The sequence below is a fragment of the Struthio camelus genome, chromosome 2 (assembly GCF_040807025.1).
Source record: "Struthio camelus isolate bStrCam1 chromosome 2, bStrCam1.hap1, whole genome shotgun sequence".
Taxonomy (NCBI): Eukaryota; Metazoa; Chordata; class Aves; order Struthioniformes; family Struthionidae; genus Struthio; species Struthio camelus.
Window position 1 is genome coordinate 106,976,294 of NC_090943.1, and position 13,640 is coordinate 106,989,933.

The following is a 13,640-nucleotide window of genomic DNA, read 5'->3' on the forward strand; positions in this document are numbered from 1 at the left end:
GTTTCTGGGTAGAAAGTAATCCATACCTTGGTCTGTTTGAAACCTGTTTCAGATCTCCTGTAGGCCAAGGAAGAAAGCTGCTGCTGCTTTCCATAAAAGTAGAAGCCTGCCCTTGCTCTTCATTTCCATTACTTATCATTTTTACTGCATTCATAATTTTATATTTTGCTTTGGAAGACACAGGGACAGAATGATACTCCCTTTCCCCTGATCGCGCTATGATTATCTAGGATAAATCTCCCTTTATAATCTTATCTCTAGGCAATTCAGTTATTTTAAATGTGAGCCTTCTTGGCCACTAATCAGTTCATCTTCAGGTTTTAAAAAGTGCTATTTCATAATTCTGCACATTTGGATTGCTTCTGACTGTCCAGCCTAGTTCTGTCTTCACTTATCCCCTTTTCTTTCCTTTTAGACAAGGCAGGCTCTTTCTCTTGCTCATAGCCTTTGCATTCCTTCCAAGTTGATGCACATAGTCATTTGTAATCAAGGCTGTAAATTGTATTTAAAGCTGTGCTCCGCTATCCATGGATATTTGAATCATAAATGAGAGTATTGTCCTGCCTGTACTCTCACTTATTCTTTCAGCCGTAATAGATCCTTTCATTTGTGCTCAATTAGCTTTTCCACTCTTGCATTCAGACCCTGGAAGTTTCCACTCTTTTCTTCAGGTCTTGAATGCTGATGGTGTGGCCACATTTGCCTCTACCCCATAATTTGTCTAGCTCTTTTGTGCAACAGATTTTACTGAATATGGTTTGTTTGTTTTGACAAGTCCAAACACTATGACTGTATTTTGCCACAACTGTGTCATAATAAAAAAATGTTCCCTTTAATTATTGCTGGGGTGCTCAGCCCTGGAAGAGGCCTCTTAGGTGTTTGGGTTTTTCTGTTTAAATATATTGCCAGGCTGAAACATAACCAGAATTCTTCTAGAAGACTACCTCGTCTGTTAGGTGGATGGGGTTTTTTTTGATTTTGATAGAGAAGTGAGCCAAGTCACAGCAATCATATGTCAGGAGCAGTCATTTTTAGAACAGCACCCTACAGTGTTTAAGTACACAGAGTACTCTTCCTTTCGCTGCAGTGCCGGTGCGCTGATGTGCAATCCAGCACGAGGGCATCCCGAGCTCTTCCCGGGGGCGCCTGACTGCTCTGCTGTCCTGTTTTGCAGGTCAGTAAAATGACTCCGTGAGGGCTGCATGACGTCAGTGCGGTAAACCTTCATAGTGCTCGTTGCTGTTCCTTGTTAGGTATTATAAGTCTGCTGGGACCTCAGTCTGGTGCAAAATATGCGGCTCCTAATATTTGTAGTGATTTGTTCCATTGCTATCGCATCTTTTTTGTATTTGCTGACATCTCTGAAGGTGGAATTAAAAAGAATCTTTCTAGCTAGGGTTTCCTTTTTTCCTTCAGCTTTCCACCCCCGTTTTTTTGTTTCCTTTTTGTCTTTGCTTTATGAGAAGAGAAAAAGCAAAACTCACAGAATGTTATTAGCCAGCTTGTTTTCCTTGCTTTGGATTACAAAATGTGCACATACTTTTTCAGTATGATCAGATAGGCTTTATTTCTCTTCTCATTCCAAACAAATGTGGGTTGTTTTTTGAAATTGCTATTCATTTATTTTATGAAAGTATTTTTAAGGGACTTTCACTTTGAACAAGACTGTCTTCTTTTAAATAAATGCTTCTATTCAGTACTGAGCCCTGGGATAATGTTGTAGGCAGGGCAATAGATGCTTTGAAACTGATGTCTCAGGAATTATTTTGAATCTAGAACTTGATCTTGAACTTGATCATGACCTTTCTTTCCAGGATTGCCCAAGGATGGAGGGAGAATCTATTTTAACTTCCTCAAACTGTTCTCAATGAAATTTGTCTTTAATATTTGCTAAGGTTTCTAGCGGGCTTAAACTTCACACAACAGATGAACTAATCTCTAGTTTAATTCTCTTGCTGCTGATAGGCATGACGGAAGCAAATATTCTCCCTGAGTTTCCCTAAATCTTATTCTAAAGGTTTCCTTTACTAAGGTTCTCTAGAGTTAAAAAACAAATAAAAATAATCCAGGTCTCTGACAGGCTAAAATGAAGGGTGTTTCACTTTTTGTATGTAAGTGAACAAAACGCAGGGAGAGAGCAGGAGGAAGATGGTCAAGGTGCTAGGATATTCATCAGGGATGTGAATCTCAAAGCAATCTCGAAAAATATGTCAGTAAGAACTTTGCTGAACTGCATTTGGAGGAGAGGATCTCAGTGGAACTCTATCCCTAAATCTCATCAGCAAGAGATGACAAATTTAAGCAATAAATTATCATGTTTGGAGTGCTATATCGCCAGCACCAGAGCTGGTTGAACAGGGCTGTTACACTTCCTGGAGCAGCCAACTCTAAGATGAACCCTTTCACGAGCATCTAACATGGCTAGATTATCTTTTCGTATTTAGGGATATCCAAGCTGAAAGCCCTTATCTTACATTTTTCTTATGGTTAGAATGGGTCTGAGAATTCACTCAGACCTCATGACCCTGTTCATCTGTCAGGTCTAAAATCCACAGTTGTCCAAAGAGACTTATAAAAGTAACAAATCTGTGGCATTGCTATTGAAAGCCGTTACTATTTTATATATATATATATCAAAATCTCAGTCGCCATTCTTTTCTTCACACCTTTCTTACTGTGGGACCCTACTCATCAAGAAATCAAACTTGAAATCCTATCATTTTGTCCTGAAAGGAGGGTCAATATGTGCCTCTGCTGATATGGATTTTTCCACATAAACCGACCTTGTGCAGCATTTCTACTTAGTGAATTATAATCAGTAGGGAGAGCCAGACATGTACAAGTCTCAGTGGCCTCATTTTATTATATGCACTTTAAGAATAGACTGTTAAGGAGGAACATTGCTTGGGGGATGGTTAATACTGATTCTGGCAGACAATGCACGATGGAATTGCTTAGTTTGTATCCCAATTTGCAGATTTCCAAGGCTGCAGTTCCTGTGCAATCCTACTCCTTTGTACTTCTCTACACCGCCCATACAATTATATCTCATCTTCCAGAGTTAATGCCATTTGTATATTGCATACTCTAGTCATACCATCTAATACTTCTATAAGTGATTAGTTTTCCTTTGGTTTTATTTTGAGCTTGGACATTATCTGAGTTTTAGATTCCTGACTACAGAAAATAATTCCAAGCTCTCAGTCCAGAAGGGCAAAAGGTCATCATTTTTTGTTAAGATAGCTACGTACCGACGTTAGAAGCGATGTGATGTCATACTACACACCCACGAGGTAGCTTGCTCTAAGCATCGCTTCAGGTTTCTAGGCTTTCGTTCCTTCATATTCCAGGTTCCCACAGTTTAAGGATGTACTGAGAGGAGGCTAGGTGGAGGGCAGGAAAGAACACGAGAAGAAAATGTTACTAAAATCAACAAGCACCGTTATCGGCAGCATGCCAGAAATGTATAAGTGGACTTGGATGTGGAGAAGTCTGAGCCTGGCTGGTGATAAAGAAGAGAGGATCTCTCTTATGCGAGGGGATCTGCAACCAGAAAATGCATGAGGAAAAAGCAAGCCATCCATAAAGCACACTGGTGGCAGTTCCCTTTTGCTCTACATCCTCTGGGCATATATCGAACTGGAACTGCCCAGAAGCAAAGTAGAAGTTGCAGGGATATAAAAATATCCCCTCTTTCGTAATTTTCAAATTAAAACTGCCAGTGTGTTGCAAACTTTGACTGTCCATTACCCGCATGTGCCTAGGTATTGTGGCAAATGCTGTACATTGCAGTTCTCACTGACCGGAGACCTCTAAGATATTCACAACAGAGATGAGACTTAAGGACGGATTATCTTACTTCTCTGAGAGGAAGTCAGAGTCTTACTATTATTTTATCATAGTGTTTTGGTATTTAATATACAAGGATTTGACAAAGCACTACAGTATAACCTTCTAACAATACCCATTTTGCTCCATAAAATTATAATATCCAGTCTTAAAATGTTAAATATGTCACTATTAGGGTAGAGTATCATAAAATTTAGTTTATAATATTAAAACTCAAAAACGACACAATGTTATCAATCACATTCCTTGGTAATGTTCAACTTTCTTCATTTTTCTTTAATTTGGCATTTTAGTATAACAAATTGAGATTAAAGCAGCAGCCTCTAGTTCAAGGTCTCTTGGCGGTGAATGGCAGTAAAGTTACAAGTAAAGTGATAAGAAAACAAATCACACCAAAATCTAATATTTAATAACATTTCAGACAGATTACAGAGATTTAAGACCCTGTGCTGTAATCAGCATTGGATCAGGGCAGATATTCTAGTAATTATAGAGGGAACACTTTCATCTCCTTTGAAATAAATGCAGATCACCAGCAGAAGATTTAAAATATAGTGAATAGCTAGTATAAAATTAAGATTTCTTTGGGGGAGTTTTTTTTTTTTTAAATTTCTATTTTTCTCCCAGAACCTTTCTGTGAACTCTATTTTACCTGGTTTTCTTTTAACTGAGGGCTGACTGGAAACTGTATATTCTTCCCATTCCCCGTCACCTCTCCAACTGGTGCTAATATTGCACATATTTCATATGGACTTTTACATTTCTTGAACAAATACAGGGAAAACTTTCCCCCGAAGTGGAAAAAGCCCCAAAATGGGCTTTAACACTCTGATGTATTTCTTCTTTTATTCTTTTGTTTTTCTTTTTTGAATACCAGAATATAACAAACTTGCGGTTTTAATCGGCTAATAAAGGACCGAACATCCTTTGGAAAATTTGTTCAACTGACAATGAACTGATGACCAAGTTACACAATAATGCAACAACAACAACAAAAAGTTACACTTGAGTTAGCAGGGCTTTCTTTGCACATAATGTACATATCAATTACTTAGTGATGCATTATACGGTATAATCTAATTCAGCATGTCAAACTTTTCAACCCAATTTATAAATTCAGCTGCATCAGCCTCTGCATCATTTACACCAAGTAATTTTTAGCTTCTCTAGAAATCAGCTTCTATGGAAAAACTGGATAGATTTATTGTATGTGTTATACTCTGGGACCTAGTTTGCTCAGTGAGCAAAATGAATGCATTGAGTTTCACACAGTAGAACTAGATATTGTGTATTGTATTTTGTATGCTGAGCCTTTTTCTTTCTTTTTCCTCTCTCTCTCTCTCTCTCTCTTTTTTTTTCTCCAATAGAGCTATCCAGTCTTGAATATGTCAGTGTGCCTTGAATGTGCAGTCACATTCTGAGGTATGTCTTTGAACTCTTCGATGGTGCTTTGCATTTCTTTGAGACCTTTTATGGGAAGGAAATAGAGAAATGTGGACTAAAATGCTGTGCGGTTGTCTCATTATTTCTCTTCCATTAAAAAAAAAAAAAAAGAGTTTTTGTTAGACAGGGACACCTCCGTTATATAGTATATTCAGCATCTACTGTGCATGGCTCCATACTGATACTTGCAGACACCCTAGGGTGTGGTGTACCAATTTAGGAGGCCAAGACAATAGTTCTGTATCTGCTCCGAACAAAGAAGTTATCATCCCCAGCTAACAATTACTTTGACAAAAGAATAAATTGATTTTCAGTGTATAGCTCATTCTTGGCCAACTTTTTATTTTATTTTTTAAAATAACAAAAAACAAGGGAAAGATGAAGACTGATGACTAATAATCAGAGTATAATAAAGTGTGATCAGAAAAATAAGAAGCTACCCGGCTGTTCTACTTAAGCCGGCCAGGCATATCTGTGGAAGGATGGCAGAACAGGACCTGTGAATACATGCTCCTCTTTAGGGCTAGAGTCTGTCACCCTTCCTCAGGCGAAGTAATGTTTTAGTACGGAAATGGTCTTGAGCAGTAGGCAGTTGAGTTTGGGGATCACAGTATGGCATTTGATGAGTTTCAGATGGAAAAGCTTGTGCAGCAACACTTGATACACAACGCTTGGGCTAAAATCAGCTGTCTCAACACTGCAAGGATGCTAAGTATGAGTGTCAGCTAGATAGACATAAACTAAAGATTGTTAAGGAGAAATTTTACAAAGGATGATTCTAGCATGTAAAAAGAGAAACCAATAAAAGTTTGGTACAGAGCAGTATTCGAGGAGATTATACAAGTGTATTTTATGAGGCTACTTTTAATTAAATTTACAGTTTAGCAGATTTTATTTCTACATGTGTTAGGCATGGAGAGGAAGAGGACTTTCTGATGCAGTTTCTCTAGAACTGAGGCAAATTTCTTCCCACATTTGTGATAATATCCCATTACTCAGTGAATATGTTTATCCTTTAAGTGGCGGGGAATGTGAGTTGGCTGTCTCAATATAAGTGTAATGCATTAAACAAGTTTAATTTAAAAAATCTATTTTGCACATGCCCTTTTGACAGAGACATTCCATAAGCAGATATCTTTTTATACTACTTGGGGCACAATGTCTGACAGAGATTATTGTATAACCTGAAGTAAAAGTATTGGTGTAAAAAGCAAGACTGTATACATGGGATTTCATCCAGAGCACTCAGCCAAAAGAAATAATGAACCACAGCTAAATCATCCTAATGAGTTAAGTATTGTGTGTGGTTTTGTTATTTTAAGCAAATGTATTCGTATTTGTTTCTGGAACTATAAGGATCAGTCAAGCAAATGTTTCTGTGAAGGGAAAAAAATATATGTTCATAAAACTTACAGTGACTTACTTTCTTGGTGGCAAAATATTTAAAATAATTGTTCAATGAAAGACTAAACATTTTCTTGGAAAACTCATTTAATTCAAGAATTAGCCATATAGGGTGTCCACTCTACTGTATAAAATAATAAACTTCATTCTTTCTTTTTCTGTTTTACCTTTAATACATAGCCACCTTTATAAAACCCATATGTTACACATAACGAGGCATTTTCATTTGAAAACACAACTACAAAGAATTAGATTTACAGGCCTAAGGAGAACATTTGACTGGTTTCCAGTTTAAACTGGGGGGTGAGGGAGTGGAGAGAGGGGGAAAGGTGAAAAGGAAATGGTACATATCAACTTAAGCTCAGTGCTTGGTTGCCAAAACGGGGGCTTTCAATAGGAACAAACAGAACTGCCTCAGTCTTTATGTTCTTCTCCAATTTTCTGTTGGTATAGGGATTAAGTAACTACTGCAGTTCATACATTAATGTTTTCCCTCACAGATGTGAAACATCTTCCAGACAGCTTGGCCAGGAGCTGTCGAAACATCTGCTGCTCTCTCTTCTCCCATCTTCACCTCCCAGTCATTCGGCCTGTGATGGGCATAAACTGGGGAAACAGAAGGGAGTAACTCCTGAGTATTATCATTGTTTTGTTTTGAGTAGGAACTGTATTTTTTGTTTGTTTGTTTTGCACTTGCTTTTGTGAGCAATGAAAGAAAAGGGCATAAACATAGCCGTGTGGGTGTTTGTTCAAATGTAGTAGATGTACATAGGAAACTGCCACTAGGTAGGAAAGAAGCTGTGGTGGGTAACAGACCTTCAAAATGATTCGGGATTCTACTTTGGGGCTTCCAGCCAAGCAGCATTCAACGTGACCTGGGGCAGGAGGGGCACACCACCAACAACTATATTATACCTTCTGAGGGCTCCCAAATCTTGGCTTGCCAAGAGGCAGTTCATTACCGGTATAATTTAAGTCAGTCACATGTGCATCATAGTAAGAGCACACTGGGGTTGTTCCATCAGCCACATGTTGCTGGAGTCTATCAAGCTGAGCCCATGGCTTCTCCCAGTTTTGAAATGCCACCTGCTGACTCAGCTCTCTGCTAATAAAGGATTGTCCTTCTGGAAAAACCTTCAGAAGATCATTTACGGCAATGTGTTAGACACACAGGAACAGAGCAAGGGGCCCTCCCCACTGTATGCTAGATCCTTTTCCTTAGCCTACAACACACAGTCTCAGTCTCAGCAGAACTGGTTTGCTCGTACACATTATGTTAATAGATCATTCTGGCTGGATTTGCTTTTTTTTTTCCCCCCCTTAAAACTTTAGAAGATATTTCACTGAGCAGTATCTACAGCTAAAAGGCCGTTAAGGAATGTTCAGTCTACAATACAGGAAGGCCAACCTCTGTGTAGGACTTTTTTAACTTTTCCTTAGAAAAAAAATGTTTCCTTAGTATTGAAAAATCATAAAATGACTTTCTCTTTATGGGTATTTTTTTTAATAATCCTTCTCACCTCTTATAAATAAAGTAAATTCAGTTAATGTCTTCTTGGTATAATTTTTCCAGCTATAGGCAAAAAAGATCTGCTTTGGCACAAATGTTACCGGTCTGAAAGAGCAGAGTCCTATAAACATGGAGAGCATGGGTTCAGTTTTATTATTACAGGCAAAGGCACACTGTGTCCATTTCCAACAGCCGGAAGATGAGAAAATGACTAAAAATGGCATTATTGTCTTTCTCATGAATGTTTAACTGAGAAAGTTCAGAGGGATGAAGACATTTGTGATAGAGACAGCTCAACAGGGATTTTTTTTTCGGTTTGCATCGCTTAACAGTTTTTTTTTTTTAATTTCTGTTAAGATATCTCAGAGGTGAGCTGAATAGCTTCAGTCAAGTGGAAAAATCAGTGCACATGAATTGTTTAAGAAAGATCCCCACTATGCTATACAATGTGTGTGTTGTATGCATATGCCTACAAATTGTAAATACATTCATCTGAGAAATAATGCATTTCGTGCGTGTCACCTACTTTATTTCCACTATGGCTTCCTGTCTTGTAGGAAGGTCAGCAGAGGGTGCACAGCTATTGCAACCTTCTCCTTGTGCGAGCGAACAGCAAGGTCGTAGCTGGACACACAAGCGCAGGCCGTTTTGGAGCCGGTGATTCCCTTTGCCCTCCCCAGCGCTACTTGGTGCAGCACAGGCTCCACCGGTGCAGCTATGTTACAGCCTGCTCTATGGAGCAACTTCAGTCTCAGCTGCCTACTGAGTGAGGATATTTCTACACATCTCTTCCAGGTAGACGTGTACTCATGTTGCCCATGATCTGGGCCGACCAAAGTCACACGGCTACGGTTAGCTTGAGCTAATTGTCCCTGCAGGTACCTCTGCTGCTGCTCTGTGCGCTGATACGGTCATGTGCATGCTGGTCTGGTGGGAGGGCAAGTAAGCCAAATGGGGCAGTTCAGATGAAAGGCAGAAAATGCTCAGGTACCCCTGCAAAATATCATGGAAGCTGTGTCTCAGGTCAGCGGCAGTTTCCACACTTGAATGCCTTCTTTAGTGTTACTGTTTCAAGTGAAATTTAACCTTGATTACGTGTCAGGGACCTATTGCTTTATTTGACTACCGTGTGCTAACTGTATCTGCAGTATAGTATTTGATTTTAAAACATTAACAGTAATTGTGGTGTTGCTGTAACAGCTACAGATCTCAGCTACTAACAAGGCCTTACTGTGTCACTCATTTTACAAGAAGTAAAAGACACTCCTTGTCTCTGAGACTGTAAAGTTTGAGGATAGAGAAATGTCTAAGTGTGGAACATAAGCACAGTGAAACTAAATAGTTTGCCTGAAGTCTTACTACCCAGTCAGTGAGAGCGCCACGGATAAAGAACATATTTCCCAATCAGTGCTGATCACTTCCTTTTTAAATACAAAATTTGATGTTTAAAGCACTGTTTATAATTATTGTTCCAAGCAAAGTTGATAAGGTCGATGCCTAACCACCTAAGACAGAATAGAGTTATATTTGAAGGCTCTGTAGCGCATAGGCAGTGGAAGCATAGACAGGGGTGGTGAATTTTGGAGAATGGTGGTGCGATAAGCTGAGTTAACCTGTGAGGTTGGAAAAATATCAGACCTTCTTGTCTGAGCAAGTGTCAAGATGTGGGGGAGTACTGAAGCAGAGGCAGGAAAAGCACAGAGGAGAACATATGGATGTGTCTTCTGCTCTGGCATTCATAGCCCCCTATATGGGAGAAGGTCACAATGTTCTTAAACACAATGAACATGCTGCAGTTGTAACATAGACAGTCAGAATAGTCCACTAAATACTGCATGTATAAATACAGAGATATGTATCTGTATATACAAACACAAAACTTTCACTTACGATAGAAAATTAAGCAAAATTGGATTGATTTTTATTTCCTGATTTATTTGAGGATATTTGATTCACATTCAAGTTTCAAAAGAAGCTAAAAATATTGGATCTCGGATAAATATATGACTACAATTTGTCAGTAACTGATAGGACATGTTAGGGATCTTGTGGAAATTCTTCTCAGTTTTGACCTCAGCAGTGGCACTTCCCATTCAGTAGCAGTGGCCAGTCAGCTCCTGAATTTATTTATCATTTTCAGTGTAAACATGAACGTTACATCAAATGGTCTCCTGAATATTTTAGTTTTACATAACTAGCTATTGAGAAGAATAGTTAAAGGGACAGTTAAAAGTTAAAAGGATTTACTTGAGGAAGAGATCACAAATACTGTATTTATCTGAATAAAATTATTTTGAAATCAAATTCATATTTTATACAGTTTCTAACTGTGCAACATAGGATTCAGTCTTCTCTTTCTGAAGTTTGTGGCATAACATACTCTGATTTCTGTGTAAACAGATAGATTCCTTAGGTCTCGTTTTGGCAAAAAGTTTTTGCTCTAGCTTCACTAAAGGTGGGCTAAAGAGCTGTAGATCTCCAGCAGTCCAAGGTTAGTGTAAAAGCTTTGATGAATGAGGATTTACTGATGAACAAGCGCAAGAAAACAATTTCCCTTACAAAGTGTTGAAACTAGTCATCTTTTCCAGAACTGACCCATGTGGAACAGACTTTGCTGTGTCCACCCAGTTCCCTTTGTTCATGTCACCAAAATCATCTCTGCTATGGAGTGCTGGTCCCTTGTCCATTTGAACTTTGATTAAATGTGTGTGCCCAAGCAGCCAGAAATGTTCAGACTCAGAGGTATCTGTAGGTTAGCCTCCTTACTTATGCTGACAAACAGCTGTGTAAATCAAGGGGTGTCTATATGACATCTGTTTCCTTTCAACCTGCGATGTAAGAAAGAGTTTGCTTTCAAAGTGGTTTCACTGCTTTGATCCCACTCCTTGTCTTTTACTGCTCCTTACTTTCTCCATTACTTTTCTCTATCTATTTTTCACTATTAATCCTTCCTTGCACTTGATGTCCCCCAAGACTCCATTTCTGCGAGTGGTGAGCACCATCCCATGTGTGAAACTTCTTTTTTCATCAGGGACTGATTGTAAGATCTCACGATGGCACAGAAAACCTACTTTCATCTGTGTTCCTGTAGAGCAACCTTAACATCTACTGAAGCATGTTTTATGCATTGTTTACTTTGGGGATTCATGTGTGCATGGGACAGTGCTGGCTGCGGATGAGGCTGGTAGGGATCCTTCCTTGTGCATTGGAGGACCTCCCTGTCTGGATCAGGGGTACCACATATCACGTTCACCTGCCAGTGTCCTGGCTCCTAGGACTTCTGAGTACAATGTTGGAGAATCTCAGTCCTTTGAGGCATTCAAATCACAACGAGGAGATGGCTAGACCTTTGATGCTATTTCCAGTCTGGGGATGTCCTGTGATTGATCACTCTGCACTTCAAATTCCAAAAGGAAATGTCTGCAGCTTTGCTCCTTCGCTGTGTCATACACTTTTCTGATCCTGCAGAATGAAAAATTGCTATCTGCCTTTCCTCTAGTTCTGCTGTTCACTTGGCTATGTAAAAGGTAAAATAAGATGGGGCGTACATTATTCTACCTGGCTGAGTTTGATAACTCCTGAGGTTTATGAAGCCAGACCAATGAATATACCCACATTGGACCTGATGTTGCAGGAAAAGGACAGTTCCTAGGTAGATATTTCAGCCTTTTGCCTGTCACAGATGCAATTTTTGGTGGCTCTTACGATTGAAGAGGTCTTGCTCCTTTCTAGTAAAAAAAGATAGAGTATGGAGAGTTCAACCAGATTCACTGACCCAGCCAAAGGTTTTCTTACTGGGTATGACTAAATCTCTTCCCTCATTACCAGCCCCTAATACCTTGAAATATTTTCTTGAACTGAAAAAGTCAAGTTTACTGTCAGCTCAGATACAGTTTGTATTTTGGCAATCTCTCCCCATTACTGCCAATTTAGAAGTAAGATTGTGCCCTCCTACTCCCCTGGAGGGCTTGTTGGTTCAAAGCCATTGCAGCAAATTATCCGAACTGGGAGTCTCTCTGCCCTTTATAGCTGAGTTTAATGTAAACCAGGAGATACATTTACATGTTTTCTTCCTCAGACCTCTTGCCTCCAGGACTGCAGCCTCTGGATGAAACAATGCACAGACTTGATATCAAAAGTCAAGTTTTATACCATGCCATTCAGACATTCTCAGCCTCTTGCAGACAAGCTGAAGACTACCTACAAAACTTGACAATTGGCTGTGTGTTAAATCTACTGAGGTGAAGCCTTCTTTTTTTGACCACAGATCAGTCTGTCAAAGCTGAGTCCATGCAAGGAGCATCACTTGCATGACTGTCTACAGCTTTGATGTTTGTAGGACATTAAGGAGTCCACTTGCATCTAGTTCATGAAATACTGCGCCATAACTGAGATATCCAGGAATGATGCTGGATTTGGCAGGAAGGTGGCTGAAATTGCTGCTTGAACAAAGGACTTTGAGACTGACCTCTAGGTGTAAGGTAATGCATAGAACCATTGAAAGTTAGACATAATTTACTAGAGGAGATGGAGGAAAAAGAAATAAAAAAGAAAGATCATTTACCATTAACCACTGGTTTGTTGTGTCTGGCCTGTCTGTCTCTTGGCTTCTCAGTTTACTTTCTCCTCTTTTTCTCAGTTCAATGTATCTGAATTGGAGTTGAGAGGAACTGGAGGCCAAAGGTGCCCCCCAGTTTGTATGCATGCCCATGTGTAAGGTAAGGGTAAGGAGGTCGAGCCTAAATAGATGTTATGGAAACTTTAGGGCAAAAACGTCTCAAGCTTTAGCTGGAAGGGACACCTAAAGTAAGAATTTGTGGGTAGAAAACACTTCTTTCAGGTATTCTGGTAGGATGACCACCAACTAAATCATTTTTCAGGTGGAATTTCATTTGTCTTAAAGGTTGGGACATCCTGGAGAATTCACATTCTCACTGCAAGCTCTGTGACTGCACAGAGGAGCCCAGAGCACCAGATCACCACTTTTGATACTGCTATTACAATTCACATCCAGATAAGAAAGTCATAACTCAACTGAATAAAATACAGATCTTCCCTCAATGTGTATGACGCAGTGCTTTAGCTAGGTCCTCTCAAATGCACAAATGACTGATTATGGTTGTACTCTGGGAATGTTATTCTTCTTTAAAAATGTTTTCCTTGAACTACATGATACAGAAGAGGAGCACCCCAAGTACTTGAAATATCTGGGAAACCAACTTAGTTCTGTTTGACGAATCCTCCCTACCATGCTGAATCAACCAATTAGTCATGCTAATGCTTGATAATGCTATTACTGTTAGAAGAACAATGTCATTTGGCTTTATTTCCAAATTCCGACAACAAAAAAAAACATGTATTGATCCTGTGTGGCAAATTAATGATGTTTCTGTGCTACTGAAGCTCAAAAAGTACATGATTGGCTACACCTTCC

At 39.3% G+C, this 13,640-nt stretch overlaps 1 long non-coding RNA gene across 1 annotated transcript; it reads left to right on the top strand.

Annotated features, from left to right (window-relative positions):
- The first annotated feature begins 1,102 nt into the window (after positions 1-1,102).
- LOC138065999 (uncharacterized) lies at positions 1,103-9,990 on the top strand. The gene is made up of 3 exons (XR_011139106.1): positions 1,103-1,174; positions 5,217-5,271; positions 7,197-9,990. It is a non-coding gene; the product is annotated as an uncharacterized lncRNA (long non-coding RNA).
- The last annotated feature ends 3,650 nt before the right edge of the window (positions 9,991-13,640 follow it).